Source organism: Dermochelys coriacea, chromosome 1 (assembly GCF_009764565.3).
Source record: "Dermochelys coriacea isolate rDerCor1 chromosome 1, rDerCor1.pri.v4, whole genome shotgun sequence".
NCBI classification, from domain to species: domain Eukaryota; kingdom Metazoa; phylum Chordata; order Testudines; family Dermochelyidae; genus Dermochelys; species Dermochelys coriacea.
The window spans coordinates 298,882,673-298,905,413 of NC_050068.2; the positions used below are offsets into that span (position 1 = coordinate 298,882,673).

The window sequence follows — 22,741 nt, forward strand, 5'->3', positions numbered from 1 at the left end:
CTAGCTTCCTCTACATAGCTCATTATTGTACTTCATTCAGTTCTGGGCTAAATGTGCCAAGAAGCATAGTGATTTTCTGATATGGACAACTGACCACTACGACTAAATGGAGATTACCAAATCCATCTGTGTGGTTTAAATACAGGTATCCAGAGGTGAAAGGCTATTTTCCAGTCCTAGTGGATCACAGAACCTAGTCTCCTATCAATTTTTACTGAACTTCACCCTTTAGGTTTTCCTATGTGTAGATATTTTAAACAAGATGTAGGTAAAAAGCATGTAGATGTTTTACCACATTTATATGTAACAGTAAAGTCACTCTGCTCTATAAAAACAGCACTACAGCATAATCTATAGCTTTACTTTTTAAATACAGAATATATTTTAGTATACCTTATGCCAACAGTGGGGTTAAAATTATGTTAGTGCTAAACATTGAATCAATTTTAGTGAGATGGTTTAATTAGCTAGGCAACTTCTCCTGATCTTTCAGAGTAGCAGCCGTGTTAGTCTGTATTCGCAAAAAGAAAAGGAGTACTTGTGGCACCTTAGAGACTAACAAATTTATTTGAGCATAAGCTTTCGTGAGCTACAGCTCACTTCATTGGATGCATTTGGTGGAAAATACAGAGGGGAGATTTATATACACACACAGAGAACATGAAACAATGGGTTTTATCATACACACTGTAAGGAGAGTGATCACTTAAGATGAGCCATCACCAGCAGCAGGGGGGGAAAGGAGGAAAACCTTTCATGGTGACAAGCAAGGTAGGCTATTTCCAGCAGTTAACAAGAACATCTGAGGAACAGTGGGGGGTGGGTGGGGGGGGAGAAATAACATGGGGAAATAGTTTTACTTTGTGTAATGACTCATCCATTCCCAGTCTCTATTCAAGCCTAAGTTAATTGTATCCAGTTTGCAAATTAATTCCAACTCAGCAGCCTCTCGTTGGAGTCTGTTTTTGAAGTTTTTTTGTTGAAGGATAGCCACCCTCAGGTCTGTAATCGAGTGACCGGAGAGATTGAAGTGTTCTCCAACTGGTTTTTGAATGTTATAATTCTTGATGTCTGATTTGTGTCCATTTATTCTTTTACGTAGAGACTGTCCAGTTTGACCAATGTACATGGCAGAGGGGCATTGCTGGCACATGATGGCATATATCACATTGGTAGATGCGCAAGTGAACGAGCCTCTGATAGTGTGGCCTTCAGCAGGAGGGTATTGAAGTTGTAGGAATGCATGATAGAGATCTTGCAGGTGTTTGTCTCTGTCTGAGGGGTTGGAGCAAATGCGGTTATATCGTAGAGCTTGGCTGTAAACAATGGATCGTGTGGTATGATCTGGATGAAAGCTAGAGGCATGTAGGTAGGAATAGCGGTCAGTGATATATGCCATCATGTGCCAGCAATGCCCCTCTGCCATGTACATTGGTCAAACTGGACAGTCTCCATGTAAAAGAATAAATGGACACAAATCAGATGTCAAGAATTATAACATTCAAAAACCAGTTGGAGAACACTTCAATCTCTCCGGTCACTCGATTACAGACCTGAGGATGGCTATCCTTCAGCAAAAAAACTTCAAAAACAGACTCCAACGAGAGACTGCTGAATTGGAATTAATTTGCAAACTGGATACAATTAACTTAGGCTTGAATAGAGACTGGGAATGGATGAGTCATTACACAAAGTAAAACTATTTCCCCATGTTATTTCTCCCCTCCACCCCACCCCCTACTGTTCCTCAGATGTTCTTGTTAACTGCTGGAAATAGCCTACCTTGCTTGTCACCATGAAAGGTTTTCCTCCTTTCCCCCCCCCCCGCTGCTGATGATGGCTCATCTTAAGCGATCACTCTCCTTACAGTGTGTATGATAAAACCCATTGTTTCATGTTCTCTGTGTGTTTATATAAATCTCCCCTCTGTATTTTCCACCAAATGCATCCAATGAAGTGAGCTGTAGCTCACGAAAGCTTATGCTCAAATACATTTGTTAGTCTCTAAGGTGCCACAAGTACTCCTTTTCTTTTTTCTCCTGATCTTGTGTACTCTGTGCAAAGTAATGGCACTCAGCACACACAAACACACACACACACACACACACACATTCTCTCAATGCCTTGCTTCTGTTTACAGCCTGTGAATCCTATCTACCATCCCACACCTTGCACTTGCACAAATGATTAACTACCTCAAGTACTCACTTCCTTCTCAGTAGCCTTGTTGCAATACTTTCTTCCACAGAAGAAGAACTTGGTGGGGGAACCAGCACATAGCCATTTTTTCCCCAAAGGTGTTGGTAACTTTATTCCAAAGCCTTTAATTCTAATAAATACTGTATGCAATAATGGAAGTTAACAAAAAAAAGTGTCATTTTGTATTTTAAAAGTGTATTTTACTTAATACACTATTACGTAAACAGAAAGCAGAGAGGTTGACTGTCTAGAACCAGAAATGTATCAAGTTGCCTTCTCATGGTAAGAAAAAGGCAGGAATTTGGGGACCATACAGAACTGAAGGTGCACCTATAATTAAACAACTTAGTTTCACGTTATGACAAATGATCCACCATTCACAGCTGGAATATATAACATCAGTCGTTCTTCAGAGTGTCTTACAGATATGCCAACATTGTGTCTAATGCCAATTCTATTCAGGTTCTTGTACAAGTTATCCAAGTGCCTATTGCCCAGAGTCGCAGAATTGAGTGAGGGAATGCAGTTCCCACTTGAGAACACTAGAGGTTATGTAATGATGTCAATACAAAGGCTATCGCAGTGTTGGAGAGTTGTTATAATTTGTAAATAAATAACCTAGTTTAATCATACTGACTGCTTAAAATACATAAGCCAAAATAGGACACTCATACATTTCAGTACAATAGCACACATACTGCTGAGTCATATGGTAATTCTGTCAATGTGCATCAGAAAAGAGATCAAATTCCCAGGTAGAGTGTAAAATCCTTCCAATATTTTGACCAGCTAGAGAACTGGTCAAAAAACTTCATCAAAGTTCAAATATTGACCCTGCTCAAAAAAAGGGGTGTGACATACCCAGGGTACAAACTGGACCAAAGAACAGCTGTGTCCCCTCAGCTCTCTAACTCGTGGTGCCTTTTACACTGCTTTGCTGTGAGAGCTACCATTCCTGTTCTGTTCACTCATAACCTCCAACATGTAAATTACTCCCGGTTATATTGTATGGGTGCTGTAGCTGTCCACACTTGAATTACACTACAGAGCAACACCAGCAAACTCCCAATCCCAGACTTTCCCCAGAAATATACATTTTGTACTGCCCAACAGCACTCTCCTGGACAATACAAGCTCATGTAAAGTCTGTCTCTTTATTAATAGAAAATGATATGCACAAGTTCTGTTCTCCCAAATGGAGTTTCCCAAACAACTCGATTCAAACACACTGGTTTAGATAAAACAATAAAACAAGTTTATTAACTACAAAATGATAGATTTTAAGTAAATACAAGTATGAAGTCTAAAAGTCAGAGTTGGTTACAAGAAAAATAAAAGTAAAATGCAACTAATGCCTAACTTAACAAATTAGAGTGAACTCAAAGCAAAGTCTCCCTTACCACGTGTTTCAGCATTCCTACTAGCTAGTCAGGGTCCGTCCTGCAGGCCAGTGCTACTTTCTTTGTTCTTCAGGTGTCATCGATGCTGTGGGCAGAGAGAAAGGAAGGAATGATTTGGGACATCTGCCCTGCCTTTATAGTTCTTTTCCTTCTTTAAGAAGCATCTCCAGCTGAGGTTCAGGAGACAAAAAGTTTGTGTGGATGGGAACCGAAAGCCGCTTCTTTTTAAGATGTAGATTTTTTACCCGTATCCCTTTTCCTGCCAAGTTAGTAGCCACTTAAGCAGGTGATGGCCCATCTGACCTTGTTTACACCTGGCTGAGGTATCCGCTTGTTTTTGTCTCTGAGGAACTGGCTTGGCCGTTCCCTAGAATATGTCTTAGGCCATGTGTGCACTACCACTTAAACTGGCAAAATTTATGTTGCTAAGGAGTGTGAAAAAAACACACTCTGAGTGACATACGGCATAAGTGGAAGTGTGCTCAGTGCTGTCAGTGTGAGAGCTTCTCCCGCCAACATAGCTACCAGCACTCATTGGGGGTGGTTTAATTATGTTGATGGAAGAGCTCTCTCCTAGAGCAGCTACATGAGAGACCTTACAGCAGCACAGCTGCATTGGTACAGCTGTGCCGCTGTAAATTCTCTAGTGTAGACATAGCCTCAGTAACACCATAGAGTGGAATCTTATAACTGTACATATAATCTTGCCACACACATTTTATCAGGGCAATATTGACCAGCAAGTTATGAGTTTTCAAATAATACCTCACAAGGCATACTGTACAAAGGTTATTCTAAGAGTGTGCCAGAGGTGAATACAGGAGTACAGATCATCAGAGGGTGCATATGTGAATTTTTCATGCAAATTGTCACCAAAAACGTCCTGATTTTTCGACCAGTTCTGTTTTCAGGGAGGGACTGAGTCAAATCCAAAAGCTTGGAATATAAGAGGAGAACCAGAAGTAGGATTAAGTGAAAGATGATTACTTCATTACAGGTTAGAATATGGGCAACAAAATAAAATAATAGTTGCCAGAATCCCCTGTAATGTCGGTAATTTCAGTTAAGAGATTCATTTTCATCAAAGAAAGGGCTAAATTGAGAGAGACATGCTACTTAGAAGGAAGGTCACAATCAGCATTTCATCGGGAGGTGTTTACAGCTGACGAGATCTGGTTTCATGAGACAAAGTTAATGAATGCCTGTTCCTAAGCACTGGACAGTGCAGATAGTCCTTCCTAAGACAGATGCTGTTGATGATGGTGGCAGGGGCAGAGTATTCCAGTGCTTCTGGGGAACTAAGCTGCCCTCTCGCCAGTGCTTGTCATGTGGTTCAGAGGCCACTGCCAGGGCACAGGTGCTTTGTGCTCAGTTACAATGAGTGAGGCAGCTGTTTGTTCTGAACCAGGAAGGACGATGTAAATCCCACTTCTTTCCTGAATCAGGATGCACTGTACAAAAGTTGGACTGAAAAGAAAACCCATTGCAAAGAGCAGGCTCAGACTAAGGTCCTGAATTTCACAGGCACAGCGGGCACTAAATTCCACTGTTGCCCTAGAGCTCTTATTGGTATGATGGTAGCACTTCTTTGTGCTGGGTCCTGTGATAAATCACAGAACAGACAGTCCCTGCCCCCGAGAGTTTACAATCTAAGTTGAGACCAGACAAGAGGGTATAACAAGTAGAGGGTATGAGGGGAAAGTTTTGCTCTTCCCTGTGTCTCTTATTGTGGCACAAAGACCAATCATCTGAATTCCTTCTTGTAACAGCAGTTGTAGTCAGAGATGCTGATGTCATCCCCTCTATGATTGCCCTTCTTACACTAGTTGCAGGGCTGTTGCCCTAGACCTCACCTCTAGGGGCAGTCCTATGGTGACACCATAGACTTCAGTGGAGAGAGAATTCATGTGCACCAACAGAAGTGGAGCTGATCTGCTGAAGTAACAGAAAACTACTCTCCTTGGCATGATGAAAACCCATCAGGAACTAAATGAAGGTAGGGGATCTGCACATAGATATAAAAGGGAGTGGGGCAGTGGGCCGTTGAAAAGTGCAGGAGGCAGGAGTATGCCATGGTAGGAATTAATCCAAGTTGGAATTTATTATAGAAATCAATGAACATGAGCATGGTAGAGATTTGATAGATCTCTGCCACTTGAAAAAGTTCATATTAGACTGAGAAATTCCCTGGCCTTTCTAATAAAGGTCTGTGTGCTCTGAGTGGTGGGACTAGAGGAACATTTGACTTTCCACTTTGCAATGTTTTCATGGTGAGATTTTTGTGGAGTTCTTTGCCAAACTATGTTAATTGCTGAGACTCATCCAATGTTTTGTTTTTAAACTTCAGAAATGTGCCATTTCAAAAATGTCACTCTGTTGATTAATTATGCCATTAATTCTCATGAGTTAGGGGTAGGAGAGAGAGAGAGGGAGATGTTTATAACAAATCTGTTGAAAGTAGTCCATAAGAAAGGAATAGTCTTTTTAAAATGTGAGTTAATTTAGTGCTTATGAAAATGAGTAGTTCAAGGAAATGACTTGACCTGGGCTTACTTAGGTCCTGCAGAGGCTCCTTCATGCTACTCTGTTCATGTCATATAACTGTGATTATTATGTGAAATTGCGTGAGTCTGGTCCACATTTCACTTGTGCATAAAAGACATTTGCCTACATAAAAACGTTGAGCCAAAATATCTGTTCGAGCAGAGTCTGCCAGTTATGCTAAATCAAGTGCACTGTCTTTTTGGAAGCAGTATAATGGAAGAGTGGATGACTGACCAAAAGGGGTTTAATTTTGTTTGTTTGACAGCATCATATTGTCCAAGACTGAAAGCAAACAAATTTGGGGGTATGAACTGAGTATTCTTTCTAGATCGAATACAAAATGGATAGCAAGGCTGATCACTCTAGAAAAAGCCAATCATGGGCAAGGAAACTGTATGTTCTTGTCTACCCCATAAAATGCTTCTGCAGAAAAGACCAGCTTTCAAAACTGTTTAACACCAAAACTAAAAATATACAAAAAGTTGGGCCCTCTCTGCGTCACCGCTGACTATACACCAAACATAAGACTTACTTACAGCTGACACTTGCCATTGTTATCCAGGTGCCTGTGGCTGTGTGGCACATGCAGGGCAACATGAGGATATTTGTCATCAGTACGGTTATTAATTTGAAATTTAGATCATAACAAATTGAGTTACTATGTATAAGTATTACTGCTTATAACAAAGAAAGCAACCAATAAAGACAAACTAACCTTACACAATTGGCAAGGAAAGGTAATTTTCATTGTTTTTTCACTGATTTCTCCTTTATGGATGAGTGGTGGGGCAATCCTGTAAACTACATATTGGTAAGATAGTGTAAATCAGTGTAAGTTGCACCTTGTGGGAGGAGGGAAAGGATGTGTAGCAGGAAAATCCATCAACAGTAAGGTGGAGAAAAGAATAAATCAGGATGCTTTATGCTTTCTTCTGCCTTACGGTTGATAGATTGCTTTTCCTGCTCCAAACCTGCTCTTCTGCCCCTCACTAGCAAGGTAGTTACCCGTTCTCAGCTTACACCAGGATATAACTGACCATGACATTTGCATGTGGCAAGTACAAGAGTAAAAGTATAGTTTATAGATGGTCATTATGGCATGGACTGAATATTGTGGATAAGTGAGAGAGTCATTTCCATACTAAATGTTACACATCTCTTCATTCTTTTCTTGACAAGGAAATGTCAGACTCTCAGGCAGTTTTAAATCAATAGCCAGTCACTTTGAATACACTCAGTGACTGAACTGTGCCAGTCCTGCACTAGGAGCTACCGCTGGTTGTGCTTTGCCTCTGAAGTCTCTGTATACTAATGAGACTATGCTGTCTGATTGCAAGGTGGTATTTGAGATGTCTTCAAAATAGCCCTATGACTGCTTTGATCAACATCAGCCCAGCCCATAAGCATGATCGGAATGAGCGAGATTATGTATAGCATGTAGTTTCTGATACAGATTGTCATAAAACTGAGCCAAAGGAGGAAGGAAGTATAGTATTCTTCATTATCTTAGGAAAAGTACATTGAAACACCTATTCTGAAGGGACATAGTGAACATATGTATTGATGGCATCTCTGCTTTTGATTCAATGTCTGCCTCTTCTTCATCCTCTGTTTTAAAAGGAGAGCCTAGTTTGGGTCCCAGGCCCTAGAACTTGACCTGGGCGTGAGTCTTGGCAGGACCATAACAGTGAGTACAATAGTGTAGGACTAAGCATGGCAGTTGCTGCTTCTCTGTTCTAGTGACTAATTCCATTGAAGCCCTGAGGAGAGGGAAGCTGATCCAAATGCCAGCCCACATCACATTCACCACTGTCATTAACAATCTCCTCCTCTTTTGAAATAAGTCTCATATACTCCAATATATATAGTAACACAATACACATACTATGCTCCTTGTGATCATCCTATAGTTCAAAACCCCAATTCTGACATCATAGTTCCCCAAGGGCAATAGAATACATTATACAATTTACCCAGATACAGTTATCTGACAGACATGTATGTTATTGTTCCTGAAATTAGAGTTAAGGTTTTGCCTTACACTGTGATGGTGGGGAGTATGATGGATGTAACAGTGTTACTGTACATGGTGGAGATATCCAAGACACATTTATAGAGAGGTCGAGCTGTCAGTGAAAGTGATGTAAGAGCATATAGGAGGAAGATCTGAACTGGACATTTCCTTGTAAGGGCTTGCGTGGGTGGTGTTTTATTGAATTAAGCTTCCGGCCTCCCCTGTGAAATAGGGAAGTATTTCTATTCGTATTGTACAGATTTCCATAAAGGTATTGTGGGAAGTTTTGCAGGAAGAGAACCCAGATTATCAAACATACATATAATTATTTTATATATTTTGCTCTATAAGACATGAGAAATCTTCTTGAAGTCCCTTTGTAGAAAAGAACAAAAATAGTTATTATAAAAGATAAAGTAATGTATAGGGATTTTCTTAAGGCATCCAAAAATAACTAGGTCATTTCCTTTGTCCAATAATTTGTTTATATATACACGCTAGAAAAACTTACCATTACTAAGATGCATTGAAAGGTAATATTTACTGCTTAGTATTTTACTCATTAAAGAAATACAAAGTGTAACCAAATCATGTCTTTTTTCACTTAACCCTTATCATCACTGCAGCCATGCACCTTAGCCCAGAGAAACAGAAAATGGATAAGAGAGAATATTTCTTCTTTCCCTGTACATGCTCTCAGAGATAATAAAGGCGTAAATTACAGTGAAGTTAAGAAACACAGAGACCCTTTGACATTTGACACAAGAGCCTTTTCTCTTTAATTTGGCATCCTAATAATACTCTGAATCCCTTCCTTCCAGCAAGTCACTGGCAAATGCTTTATTGTGTCTGTTGTTTCTCCTCTGGGGCTGTACACTAGGTTAAAATATCACAAATAGCTGCTATTAAAGTGTGAGTCACAGTAGCTATAATTTTTCATGACAGCCAGAGGAAATGTGACATGTTTAGGGAACGCTGTCATTGATGCTAATACTCAGATCTTCAGGCAAATGTTTAATGACATACTCAGAATGCTGTGCAAACTTCACTATCTACCAAAAAAAAGGTTACTATTGGAGCACTATAACTATTCGGAAATGTCACTAGACAATAGCATCTAAAGGGTCTTTTCTTCCTGATCACTGAAGGCGAGATAAAAATCAGTCTCTGTTTTGCAGCTCATTTTTACATATCCAGTTATTTTTGTATGGTTCCTGTAAATGTTCTGTTGAATATTCTGTGGAATACCCATGCCTCTGTTTGTGTTTAGTTGAAAGCTATCAGCTTCCTCATCTGTTCCGATATAAGCTTGTGCCTGAGTAGGAGAGAGTCCATGCTTATGATGTGTATCTGCTTTTATTCTACTTATATTATGAAAAAATAGGAGCTGAATAAAACACACTCTGGTTCAGGGGCTGAGTGGAATGAGACAAGGCACCCTTCATTCTGGAAACAGTTCCCACACTGCCCTTATGCTGCCATAGTAATGTTGCTGTGCAGTCTTAAGAACCTGTTATCCAAACCATTCATAGCATACATCACTTCACTGTCATGGTCTCAAGGTGCACTGACATTTACCTTCTTAAATTAGAGATTACATATTTATGTAGTGTTTATGGTTCCTCTTAGGTACCAGGGCTATTTTGGTAGTAACCAGCAAATGACTGCTAATGTATACGGAAGGTCTATGTAATGACCGATGGACTGTAACAAGAATAAATATAAATCACTGCATTTCGAATCTAAAAATTGTAAGGTATTGTATCCATTGATGGGTAAAGTCCTAAATTTTATGGACATTTAAAATAACTTTGGGATTCAAATTAACCGTAATATGAAGAGGAAAAACAAACTCTTCAATTATATCAGAGAAGGCCAACAGGGCTCTAGGCTGCAACAAAAAAGCTCTGATAAACAGGGAAAAAGAAATTACTATAGCATTATACAAGGCCATGAGAGGGCTCACCTCGTCCTCCACTATGTCAGGTTGGGGGCAATTAATTTTGCCTTTATAGAGAGGAACAATTTCTGGTGGTGAGCTAAAGATGGGCTACTGAAATGATCAAATATATATGAAGGATTTTATTTATGGTATTATGACAGGCTTAAGACTACACAGCTGGGAGATGGTGAAGCCTGGGGCTGGGAACTCACTGCAGCATATTAACCCTTAACTGGGGATTACAAAATCTTGGGCAAGGAGAGAGTTATACCTAACTTCAAAAAGAGAAACAGGAAATTACAGACCAATCAACCTCACTTCAATAGCTGGAAAGATACTAGAACAAATGATAAACAGTCAATTTGTAAGCACCTAGAGTAGTGTTTTTCAAACTTTTTAGGCTGCATACCCCTTTCCAAATAATGTAGTCTACTGCATATTCCCATCTGAGATAGTCATAATATACCTCTGAAAAGAGGAAAAATGGTCTGTAAGGGATAACGTGATGCAACACAATGCACAAGCCCTGAAGTGTGTTGTCCCAGATACAATTAGACTAATTATTATATACACTTTCGCTTTGCAGAAAAATAGTCCCTCAAACAAGTTTCTAGTTGTTGTAAATATTAAATTGGAAGTTTTTAATGTCATTTTATTGTAATTAATGAAAACTAAAGAAGCCTCTGTACTGGTCTCAATCACTCAGAACGGGCATAACCTATGATAGCCTGTTCGTGACTAAGCAGGCCTACTGCAGGGCTCTATCATTGTCCCAGCAATGGCTGGATGTACTGTTCTCAGCAGATGTCTCCCCACCAGCACCTACCCACTCCATGCACCCCCATGCAGAGAGATCAGAGTCCTCATACCCCCTACAAGGGGATGAACAGCCCCTGCATCTTCCCTTCCCCACACAAAGGAATTAGAATGCTTTAATGCACCAGGCCCCACCATCCCCAGGCACAGGCAGAGAGAGAGTCCCCCATTACCACCGTACTTCTGTGTTTCTGCTGGCGGCAATGCTGCCTTCAGAGTAGAGCCCTGCAGTGAGACTGGCATCCCATGGGTCCCGCAGGATTCGCTGCCATAATAGTGGAAGTGGGATAAAAAGTCAAGAAACAATGTGGGAGCAGGAGGGAGTGGGCATTGTGGGGTGGGATGGGAGCAGGATTAAAAAAAAAGTCCTCCTGTGCCACAAACAACGGAGCAGCTGCCAGTCAGCGGCTGCCAGTCTCAGGCCGCACAGCTCTGAAGTTCTGCACTGCTGCTGACAGCAGCACTGCCTGCAGAGCTGGGTGGTTGGAGAGCGGCGGCTGTTGGTCAGGGGCTTTGCCCCCCCAAATACACAAGTCAGACTATGCCTATCATTGTCTGCTGTTACAGGATTTTTCCTCTCATACTTCCTGATGAGAGCTCACCACCCCTAGGGGTACACTTACCCCAGTTTGAAAACCACTGACCTAGAGGATAGTAGGGTAATTTGTCAAGAACAAATCATGCTAAGCCAACCTAATGACCTTCTTTGACAGGGTTACTTGCCTAATGAATGAGGGATGGGGTTGGGGGGGCGGGGAAGAAGTAGACATGATATATATTGATTTTACAAAAAGAAAAGGAGTACTTGTGGCACCTTAGAGACTAACAAATTTATTAGAGCATAAGCTTTCGTGAGCTACAGCTCACTTCATCGGATGCATCCGATGAGTGAGCTGTAGCTCACGAAAGCTTATGCTTTAATAAATTTGTTAGTCTCTAAGGTGCCACAAGTACTCTTTTTCTTTTTGCGAATACAGACTAACACGGCTGCTACTCTGAAACCTCATTATATTGATTTTAGTAAGACTTTTGGCATAGTCCCAGATGGCATTCTTATAAGCAAAGTAGGAAATGTGGTCTAGATGAAATTGCTGAAAGGCGGGTGCACAACTGGTTGAAAAACCATACTCAAAGAGTAGTTATCAATGGTTCACTGTCAATCTGGGATCCAACAGGGGTCAGTCCTGGGTCTGGTACTAGTCAATATTTTCGTTAATGGGATAATGGGGTGGAGAGTATGTTTATAAAATTTGTAGATGACACCAAGCTGGGTGGGGTTGCAAGCATACATAGGCATCGACTCCAAGGGTGCTCAGCACCCATCAGCAACCTAATGGGTCAGCTACTCCCTCTCCTCCCGCCCTCTGTGATCAGCTGTTCAGCGGTGTGCAGGAGGTGTGGGGGGGATGGGGAGGAGTGGGGGCAGGTAGAGATGGTGGGAGGAAGCAGACTATTGTGTGTAGTTCTGGGTGCCACATTTCAGGAAAGATGTGGACAAATTGGAGGAAGTCCAGAGAAGAGCAACAAAAATGATTAAAGGTCTAGAAAACATGACCTATGAGGGAAGATTGAAAAAAACTGGGTTTGTTTAGTCTGGAGAAAAGAAGACTGAGAGGGGACATGATAACAGTTTTCAAATACATAAAAGGTTGTTAGAAGGAGGAGGGAGAGAAATTGTTCTTCTTAACCTCTGAGGATAGGACAAGAAGCAATGGGCTTAAATTGTAGCAAGGACGATTTAGGTTGGCAATTAGGAAAAGTTTCCTAAATGTCAGGGTAGTAAAGCACTGGAATAAATTGCCAAGGGAGATTGTTGAATCTCAGTCTTTGGAGATTTTTAAGACAGGTAAGACAAACATCTCTCAGGGATGGTCTAGATAATACTTAGTCTTGACATGAGTGCAGGGTACTGGGCTAGACAAAGGTGCTGGAACTAGGAATGCTGGAAATGCTGCCACAACCCCTGGCTTGAAGTGGTTTTCATCATATATAGGGTTTACAGTTTGGTTGACTGCTCTCAGCACCCCCACTATACAAATTGTTCCAGCACCTCTAGGACTAGACAACCTCTCGAGGTCCTACAATTCTATGATTCTATACTGCTGTAAAGGATCTGGGGGTTATAGTGGACCACAAATTGAGTATGAGTCAACGATGTGATGCAGTTGCGAAAAAGGCTATCATAATTCTGGGGTGTATTAACAGGAGTGTTGTGTGTAAGACTTGGGAGGTAATTGTCCCTCTCTACTGGGATTGGTGAGGCCTCAGCTGGAGTATGCTGTCTAGTCTCAGGCACTAGACTTTAAGAAAGATGTGGGCAAATTGGAGAGTGCAGAGGAGAGCAACAAAATCATAAAAGGGGTAGAAAAATATGACTAGTGAGGAAAGGTTAAAAAACTGGGCATGTTTAGTCTTGAGAAAAGAAAACCGGGGGGGGGCATGGAGAAAGGACCTTCAAATATGTTAAGGGCTGTTATAAAGAGGATGGTGATCAATTGCTCTCAATGTCCACTGGAGGTAGGACAATAAGTAATCAGATTAATCTGCAGCAAGGAAAAGTTAGGGTAGATATTATAGAAAACTTTCTGTATAGATAGTTAAGTATTGGAATAGGCCTCCAAGGGAGGTTGTGGCACTGGAGTTCTGAAGAAAAGGTTAGACAAACACCTGCCATGGATGGTCTAGGTTTACGTGGTCCTGCCTCTCTGGCGGGGGTCCACTAAATGACCTCTCAAGGCCCCTTCCAGCTCCACATTTCTGTGATTCTACATGGCTGTTCGTGGAAATTAAAAGAGCGGAAATAAATATATAGAGAGGCTTCTATTCCCATAGTATAATGATCACTGCTTGGAATTATCTGCCCCCAAGGATAAAGGCAGAATCCACTTTAATTCAAAGGGGAAAATGGTATTTTTTTTAAAGATACCATCTCCACAGGGTTCTCATTCTTGTGGTCTCATGCTCCCACCATGAGACGGAGGCAAACTCCTCCACTTCAGAGCTTTTGGTCTTTAAAGGTAGTGCTAGTTAAGTGAGAAAAACCATACATACCGAAGGGCAAAGTACATTGTGGTTTTCCCGTCACCTGAAATGTTGTTTCTCACCATAGTTATTATTGATCTAAAAGGACTGCATCTAAATGGAATTTTGATTGCATCGCTTACTACTATAACTTGGCAGGTCTTGTCATGGCTCATATTCTCTGATCCTGGAAAGCATCTCTGTTTCAGTTCAAGCCATATGGGTGCTCCCTGCATACCTTCATGCAGCACAAATGTTTACAGCCAGGTTGTAGGAAACATTTCTAGTTCAGTCCTTTGATACCATACTTCCTCGGTTTATCCACAACTTCCTGCTGGGAGGGTTGCAGCTCCCGTGTGGAGGGGAGGCCCTGAGGGGAGGTTGGAGAGTGAGCCCATCCTGCAGTCACCCCACAATGGTGGCTCCTGTGGGGCTAGGCTCCCACTCCCACCTGCTCTGCCAGCTCTGAGTATTGCAACTTGGCACACAGGGTCACAGCTCCACTTTCTCAAATTTGGCCTGGCTGCCCACCCCCCATCATAACAGAGGGGTGTAGGGCCAAACCTGAGCGAGTGGTGCTGTGACACCAATCATCCTGTCACAATACCCAGCCACACTGCCCATGCCTGAGGTGAGTTTATGGCAGCTCACTCTCAACCTCCTGGCCTAGCCATGGGGGACACAGGAACTGCTACTGCCTATGCCCAGGGTGAGTGTGGGATGGACTCTCTCTCTCTAACCCCCACCCACTTCTGAGGCCTCCCTTCTCACCGGGCCAGGATTAGGGTTCTGGTCCCAAGGTGGAAAGTGCTGCTGTGGGTGGCTGGTGCTCCCTCGTTTGTCAGGGCTTTTTTTTTTTTTTGGTCAAAGATCATGGAGCAATCACTAAACCTGTGACTTCTACTAGGTTTATCAGGACTGTTCCATGACTTTTGATAAAAAATGCCCTGATAAATCTGCAGCCCCGCTTTCCCTGGCACCGAGTGGGTGGATAACACTCCCTAATCAGAATGGGGAGCAGTTACTTCCCAGTAATTCAGGAACTGACTGCAAGTAGGGACTGAGGTACTTGTCCAGGTCTCACACTGAACTCTCATTCTTTTAGAGAGCTAATAAATCCTTTGGTCTACCAAGGGGGGTTGTGCTGGAAGAATGACCGCCAAGCAAGGATCATTTTTGTTGGTATCTTCAGATAGAGAAGCAGAATTAAAAGTAATTTTTTCTTACTTATATACAGCAAAGACAGTGAAGGCATAAATGAGATTCAGTGCTTAACCACAACAATCTTATCCTCATAACAAAAGGTGAAAAATGTGGGCTTTGAGCTTCTCCTCCTTCCCCATCCATGTGTCCTGCAGAATTGAACAGTGGGGATGTTAGGTCCAGAAGAGCCAGAGCCAGTGGCCTGCTTCCTTCTCTTCACCTTCCTTGCCAAAGAAACTACCACCAGAATTGTTGCTGGGAGCAGAAAAGAGATTCCTTTACAGGTAACGTTCTTTTCTTATTTTTGTAACCTACTGAATCTCAAATTGTGTGTGTGGAGGGGCTACATGGGGGAAAGTACACAGGGGTAAAGAGATGCCAGAAAGATGACTGCTCACAGCTTCACTTTACATGTGCCAATTTAAATAACTTAGAGAACTGGGAGGCCCCAAAACCCCACCTACCAAACAGCTGGAGATCCCCAATGCCAAAATGTTAGTACGGAAATGCTCTTTGGATATTAAAAACTTCTTTGCAAGCTGCCAGAGAGAAGCAGTGGGACTCACTGAGGAGCTCCCTGTGGCCAACATTCCACTTGCAAACAAAGTACAATGGAGAAAGATTGGCAGACATTAGAGAATTACTGCTTGAAGTAATATCAGTGCAATCTGAGATGCAAGCTTCTTTCAGGGAATGCTAATAAAAAGTAGAGTAACTAAAGTTGAAGCAAGCTTAAACATTTAAACTTAGTTACTGATGTGGATAGGGGACTTTGCATTGTTGAGAGCAAGGAGCAACAAATGGATGATTTGGAGAACTGGGAGAGAAGAAATAATACAAGAATGAAAGGACTCTCGAAAAGGACTGACAAAGGGGGGACTATGCAGGACTCTTAAAAATATTGAGCCCTTCTTAACGAAACTCTTGGGAAAGAAGAATTTCCTTTGTAGATAGACTGAGCACACTGTATACAGTTTCCACAACACGGTGAGAATAATTAATCATAGGAAGAATTTACCAAGGGTTTTCGTGGATTCTCCATCAATGACAATTTTAAAATCAAGATTGAATGTTTTTCTAAAGATGGGCACTAGGAATTATTCTGGGTAGTTCTCTGGCCTGTGTTAGAGGAGGTCACACAGGATGATCAAAATGGTCCCTTCTGGTCATGGATTCTATGAGTCTAGGAATTTGCTGTATTGTCTGACTCTAGTACTACGGTTATTCAGCTGCACTAACATGAACACAATGGTCAGTGAGAATGATATATCCCTTTGGCAGATCAGGGACAAAAAGGTTTTTTAAATCTTTCCTAACTTTCACTAAAAAGAAGCATGGAGTTTAGCAGAATGAGAGAGGAAGGATGGTGCAGTCATTAGGTGATAGCCAAGAGCTGGGTTCAAATCCCTGACCCATCACAGACTTCCTGTGTGACCTTGGGCATGCCACTCATCCTCTTGTGCCTCAGTTCCTCTTAATCAAAATGGGGATAACTTCTCTACCTCACAGGATGTTGTCAGGTGCTCAGATACTATGGCAACAGGGCCTTTTAAATACCACAGAAAGAAAGAAAGGATATCACCAAACCATTGAGGCTTCCCATTTGTACTTTTCTATTCCCATAAAACTCAAGATTTTATGATCAGGCCTGCAGGGAAAGGTAAAGAACCCTTAAAAGATGGGATTACACTTTGAGATTAGCAAAAGATCCCTATTGATGTGGCAGTAGGTCAAGTCCCAGAGGACCTGCAGCCAGAAAAGGCATTTTCCAGGTAGAATAAATGTTGAGGAAACAGATGAGGTAGTAGAAGAGGAAAAGCAGGAAAGAGAAGAGCCTACCTGAGGCATTAAACAAAGACAGTAGGATTTTGGCTCCCAAGCTTGTTAATTTGCTTAATAGTCTCCTAGAATCCTCTCAAATTTCAGAATCAATGGAAGCTCATATTTAATTGATTTGAAACCTAACAAAGATAAATTTGATTGTGCTTATCATAGACCTGTATACCTTTTAAATATTGATGTTGAGCTATTCTGGCTGGCTAATTGGCTGGACTCTCTGCTGCCATGATTAATTAGTAGAAACTAGATAGGGTTAAATCAAAGCCACTAATTAACAGATAACATATGAAGAGTTGTAAGAACAATCCATTTGGCCCAGATGCCTGGAATGTTACTGACCCATGATGCAGAGAAAGCCTTCAGCTGGGTTAAATGAAATTTAGGAGATAGATTGACTCTGCCAGAGGGATTTAATAAAGGGATTCTAAGTTAGTAAGAGCTCCTCTGAACCTTTAGAGAGGCATGTGTCAGGGATATCTCCTATTTGCAATGGTCATGGAACCTTTCGTACAAAAACTCAAGAAAAATGACAATATCTTGGGAATAAATTGTGGGGGACGGGTGGGAGCTGGGGAGGTTGGTAACAAAGCCACACCAAATATGGATGAAGTTTTAATAAAGTATGTTGATTCCCTTCTCTTTTCTTATGAAAGAAAATATGAAGTACGTAGAAGTCTGAGGCTTTCGAGTCAATTATACTAAATCTTGAGTACTAGCATTTATAATAAACCAAGATACCAGACAACAACTACAAAAAAATTAGATTCAACTGGGCAAAAATTTTAATGAAGTACTTAGGGGTCCATATTACTGCCCCTCTGGGAAAAGCACATGATACAAATTACATGTCAACTGAAAAGATTTTTAAAACATTTAATACTCTGGGACAAGCTAATGATATTGTGGATTGGTAGAAGCAAAGTGGTAAAAGCAACCCTTCTCTCTAAGATTATGTTATTTCAGACACTTTCAGTAACTAACCCAGTACTATGATAGCAGGAGAGCAGCATTTCTCTATTTTAGATATTATTTGGGGGAAGATGTTCTCTCTGGTCAATAAAGAAAATTATATAAGCCAGAATTGGAGGGTGGGCTACTGGTCCTAGACATTATTACTAGGCAGCACAAGTACAAGCCTCAATTACCCTTAAAAATGTGGAACAAAATAAGAATGAAAACCTGCCTTGTTCCTTCCCTTCCAAAACAGTTGAAGTCATTTCCTTCAGAAGCCACTGATCCCATTTTTTAAAAAATAGGAAAAAGCAATCCTGAAAATAATGATGCAATTAATTAAAAGGCAGGAAATGCAGAACAAAAACCATTCAATATTTATAACTGTTACAGTGGGGGTTGGGTGAAACATCCTTGAAGCTGGTGGATGTAACAGATGTCCTTCATTCAGGGGAAATGTAAGAAGCAATTAAACTCCTTTTGGAGTGAGGTAGCTGAAACAAGAGGAGCCACCATCCAAAACACAGGCCATATGTAAAACCAGTCATGAGCTAAGTTATATGGGTAGAGCAGTTTCACTGGAGGCTGAATTCAAGCACAGGACCCAAATATTCGCTAACCATTTCAGTCAAAAGGGTTCTGACAAACCCATATTATGAACAACTAATACTTTATATTTCAATCCCTGGAAAAATTGTGGGCTTCAAGAGATCACTTACTGAGACCGACAAAAGGGATGACATGACTGGGGGGAATCTGATTATGTACAACTTATGAATTCTAGTTTGATTTTATCAACTGTCTGTATCCATATGTCTTATGACTGTCCTTTACTGTGGTCTGTGTGCTGAGGAGATGGAGTGGTGCCTGAATGTCTGTCTATGAATAGGTTGATCATTAAAGAGTATGAACACATGACTAGATCTTACCTGAAGAGAGCAAAGGAGTAACTGCATCCTAAATAAAGCTAGTGTTCTCTAACTTCTCAGCACAGGTTTGAAGGAATGAAATTTCTCTAGATGCAGGACAAGGTAACCCTGTATTGCTGCTAGCATTTAAAAACTCAGAGGAACTCATAGAGGTAGAGGAAATCTGGGCAGGAGGAGGAACGCAGGGCTATGCTTTCATAGCAGAAGGGTCCTTTGTGACTGTGGGACCAACTCAGTAAGAAGGAAGCTGGCTGGAGGAAAGAGAGGGCAAACTCCATGTTCCAGAGGGGAAGTCCTGAGGAGAGAGGCCCAGAAGAGGGGACTTGGAATCCTGAAAAAGACACTGACCTGAAACCTGAAGAACATTCCAAAGTGGTGTGGAAACTGAGGCAGGGGATGGCGTATAGGTGTGTTGTTGTTTGGTATATATATATATATATATATATGTATTTCTTGTCCTGTCTAAAGTAAAGAGTGATGGCTCTGGAGCCTTTAGCAAAGTTTCTGTTTTATCTGCTTCAAATATCACACGTCCCTGGTGAGGCAAACTGTAAACCAGAATGCCCACAATGTTAGACCTTGGGGAAAGAGTGTTAAGCTACTGGAAAGTCTTGGGATGAAGGGGTAATAGATACACAGACATGAAGGGGTAAGAGACAGACAACCTGGGCCCAGGTAGTATGCCAGCGAGGCCAAGGAAAGAGACAGTGAAAGCTAGGGAAGCTAAAGAGCATGTGGGGCCGATGTGGTGGTACCCAAACATAGCAACCTGGTGAGGGTTCTGCGGGGCTAGATTTATCAGGGCTGTGACAGGAGATAATGAATTCTAGAGGTTCCAGAGGTATAATTTCAAAACTGAATAGTGAACTTATTAATTTTGGTATGGAAGATGAATATAATTACATGAATAAGTGGGACACGGCTTTAGAGAAGGAAATTCCCCTAGAACATTGGCCCCTTATTTGACAAAGGACAGCCTCCTCTTCCACATGTGTAACGATAAAAGAAAATTATAAGTTACTATTTAAGCAGCACCTGACATTCTCTCATTCAAATAAAATCTACAAAGAAGTGTTGGACAATTGCTGGAGGCGGTGTGGAATTTAAGGTCCCTTTAGTTATATTTGGTTATAGTGTCCCAATGGACAGGAATATTGGTCAATGGTGGAAAACATCAAAATGGATGTAACAAAAAGGAAGTTACTAGTAGCTCCATTAATTGTGTTTTGGCTCTCTCAATAAAATGACTGTAGTATATAAGAATAGGGTAGTTTGTGAGCCTTCTGGTGTTCTGTTTTAGAAGCTGACAGAAACCAGTCAGCCCAGCAGTATGTAACTAGGCCTGGCATATTTGTATATGTTTAGTAAACATAGTTATTTGGGATCCAGCTGTGCACTTGTGGTTTCTTCATATTGTGATGGTGTGTGAAAAGCAAAAATCACAACAATTACCTACCCACTCCATAGTACTAAGTTGCTCTCACACTTTTAGATAGCAAGGATCCATGCCACATGATCCACAGTCCATATGGGAGAATCCCCTAGGTGGAGAAAAGACAGCATTCTCCCACCCCCATGTGGGGCACCTGGAGCCTTAAGTTGAACTTGGCAGAATTTTGAATTAATTCTTTCTCTAGAAGGACCTTGTGGTTCAATGGAGTTTGGGAAATTCTCATAATGGAAAAGATCTCAGATCATCTGACACAGTACCTTCTCACCCACTGGTCTAAAATTTCCAGAATATGAAACTGACAGAAGAAACAGAGAGACTTGGGAAATATAGAAAACTTGTTTTACTGTAAAAAAAATCTACAATCTTTAGTCTTTGTCTTTGATAATATAGAGGGAGATTTTCAAAGACCAGAAAGGCAGTTAGACACCTAATCCTAATTGACAGTTAATGGGCATTAAGTACTGTAGCCACAATTCATGCATTTGAAAACCTCTCAGATATAGTATAAATAGAACAGGAGGATTTAAACTTCTCTTCCTGTATCAGCTCTTCCTCCAAAAATTATCACAGTGCTACAAATATAATTTGAAATGTAGCAAAGATTTTTTTCCACTTATCTACCCAAAAGTCTGCAAAATATAAACATGACACAGACTTCCCAGGATCTTGTAGTCCTGGCGGGAAAACTAAATTTCACTTCCACAAAAATTTCAAGGTTTGGAGAATTTTTTTGGTCTGTCCCTAATTGAGACAAAAAGTCAAACCCTGGACTTTGTTTGCAGAAGTGAAATTTCTGCAATATTTTGTTTTGGGAACACTGAAATGTTCCCACAGCACAGATGTTTCAGTGTTTCCAAAACAAAATATGTTCCCCAAGGCCCTGGAAACCCTAGCTCTGTGACAGCCTGCAGTGCAGGCTTCAAAAAAGTTAGGAAGCCTGGGCTCTCCAGCAACCCCCGCCCCCCTCCAGCAGGCTCCCATGGAGCTGAGAAGTCTGGAAACCCTAGGAGCCATCCAGCCTGGGGTGTCAGTCTCCTAGGGAGCCTGGAAGTCCAGCAGCCTGCCTGGTGAGCTTCCACAGAGACAGGAAGCTCTGGGAGTCCTGGCTGCCAATCTCCCCTCCAAGTAGGCTGCTGGGGAGATAGGCAGGACATCTGCCTGGTTTCCATTGGAAGTTTTGGCAGAATGACATGTTCTCGCACAACATTTTGATTTAAACTAACTGGCATTTTCCAGTGGAAACACATTCCAGCTCTAAACTCTTGGGAGATCAATGTGGTTAGAGAGCTATGGCAGCTGCCCCTGCTGCAAGCCGTTAAACACTCTCTTTCTCAGTGGAACTCTGAATAGTGGATGGGCAGATATGGCAAAGGTAGCATAGAGCTTCCACCTGTTAGACTGGAATCACAGTCCTGCTCTGGGCCATGCTGGTACATAGGGGCAGTAAAGACAGCTTAGCTTAACCAGCTGACTGAGGAGTGTCCTCCCCCGCCCCTGCATGTGGAGGAACTCCTGGGTAGAGAAGAGATAACATGCACCACCCCCATATGTGTGGGGAATGGGGGGAAGCTCTCTGAGAATGGTGGGGCAGAGGGATATGCCGGTGAATGAGTGGAGATACTGAGACTCAGCAGTGGGGGTGGGGAGCTGTCTCCAGGCTGGGAAGGAGGGTCCTGGGAGCTTCTACCTGCTCCTGGACATGTTCCAGCCCCTCTCGGTTTTGCTCCCTGCTCCTCAGCCCAAGCATGGGACCCATAGTGGCAGCTTCAGCTTCTCTGGGTCCTGTTCTCACCTCCACCCTCAGCCCTGGAAGTGCATGAGTTTCCATAGCAGGGGCACTAGCTCCCTCCATCCACCTGGTTCTGCCACCCCGAACATATGGAGCACCTAGAGTAGGAGACATGCCAGGGGAACGGCCAGGAGCAGGTGACATGGCTGCCTGACAGGCTCCAAGATCAAAATGGTGCAAATCAAATTAAGTGAAAAACAAATCAGTAACTAGCAGTTAGGGGCTCTGTACAGATACCTGTTGTGATTGTAGGATCAGTGCTCAAGTTCCTTGCCCGTACTGTGGCAAAGATAATCTGGCAAATGTGACCCAAGTGTAAATCAATGCAAATCTATCATTCTGAGGGTTGAGAGTGGTAACTCTGTCAGTCGAAATGTTAACATGTTAGCTCTTTGACTGGCTAGTCTTTTTAGCAGAAACATCTACCAAATATGCTTATCCCACAATCCTTACCCACTTCACATGCTTTCCCTGCTGTCAAAAGACCCGACTGTTCTCTACCCAGTTGACAAAACCTCTAATGTCTCCTAATAACTTTTCCAAAGCAGTTATGCGTTGCCAGTAGCACATTTTAGCAGCACATTTTAAATGGGGGTTCAGTGTAAAATAAATTAAATTTAATATTAAAAGACAAGATAAGG

At 41.8% G+C, this 22,741-nt stretch overlaps 1 long non-coding RNA gene across 1 annotated transcript; it reads left to right on the forward strand.

The window, feature by feature from the left end:
- The first annotated feature begins 5,436 nt into the window (after positions 1-5,436).
- Positions 5,437-19,736, forward strand: LOC122456221. Its single transcript, XR_006274968.1, has 3 exons — positions 5,437-5,595; positions 15,295-15,423; positions 18,919-19,736. It is a non-coding gene; the product is annotated as an uncharacterized LOC122456221 (long non-coding RNA).
- The last annotated feature ends 3,005 nt before the right edge of the window (positions 19,737-22,741 follow it).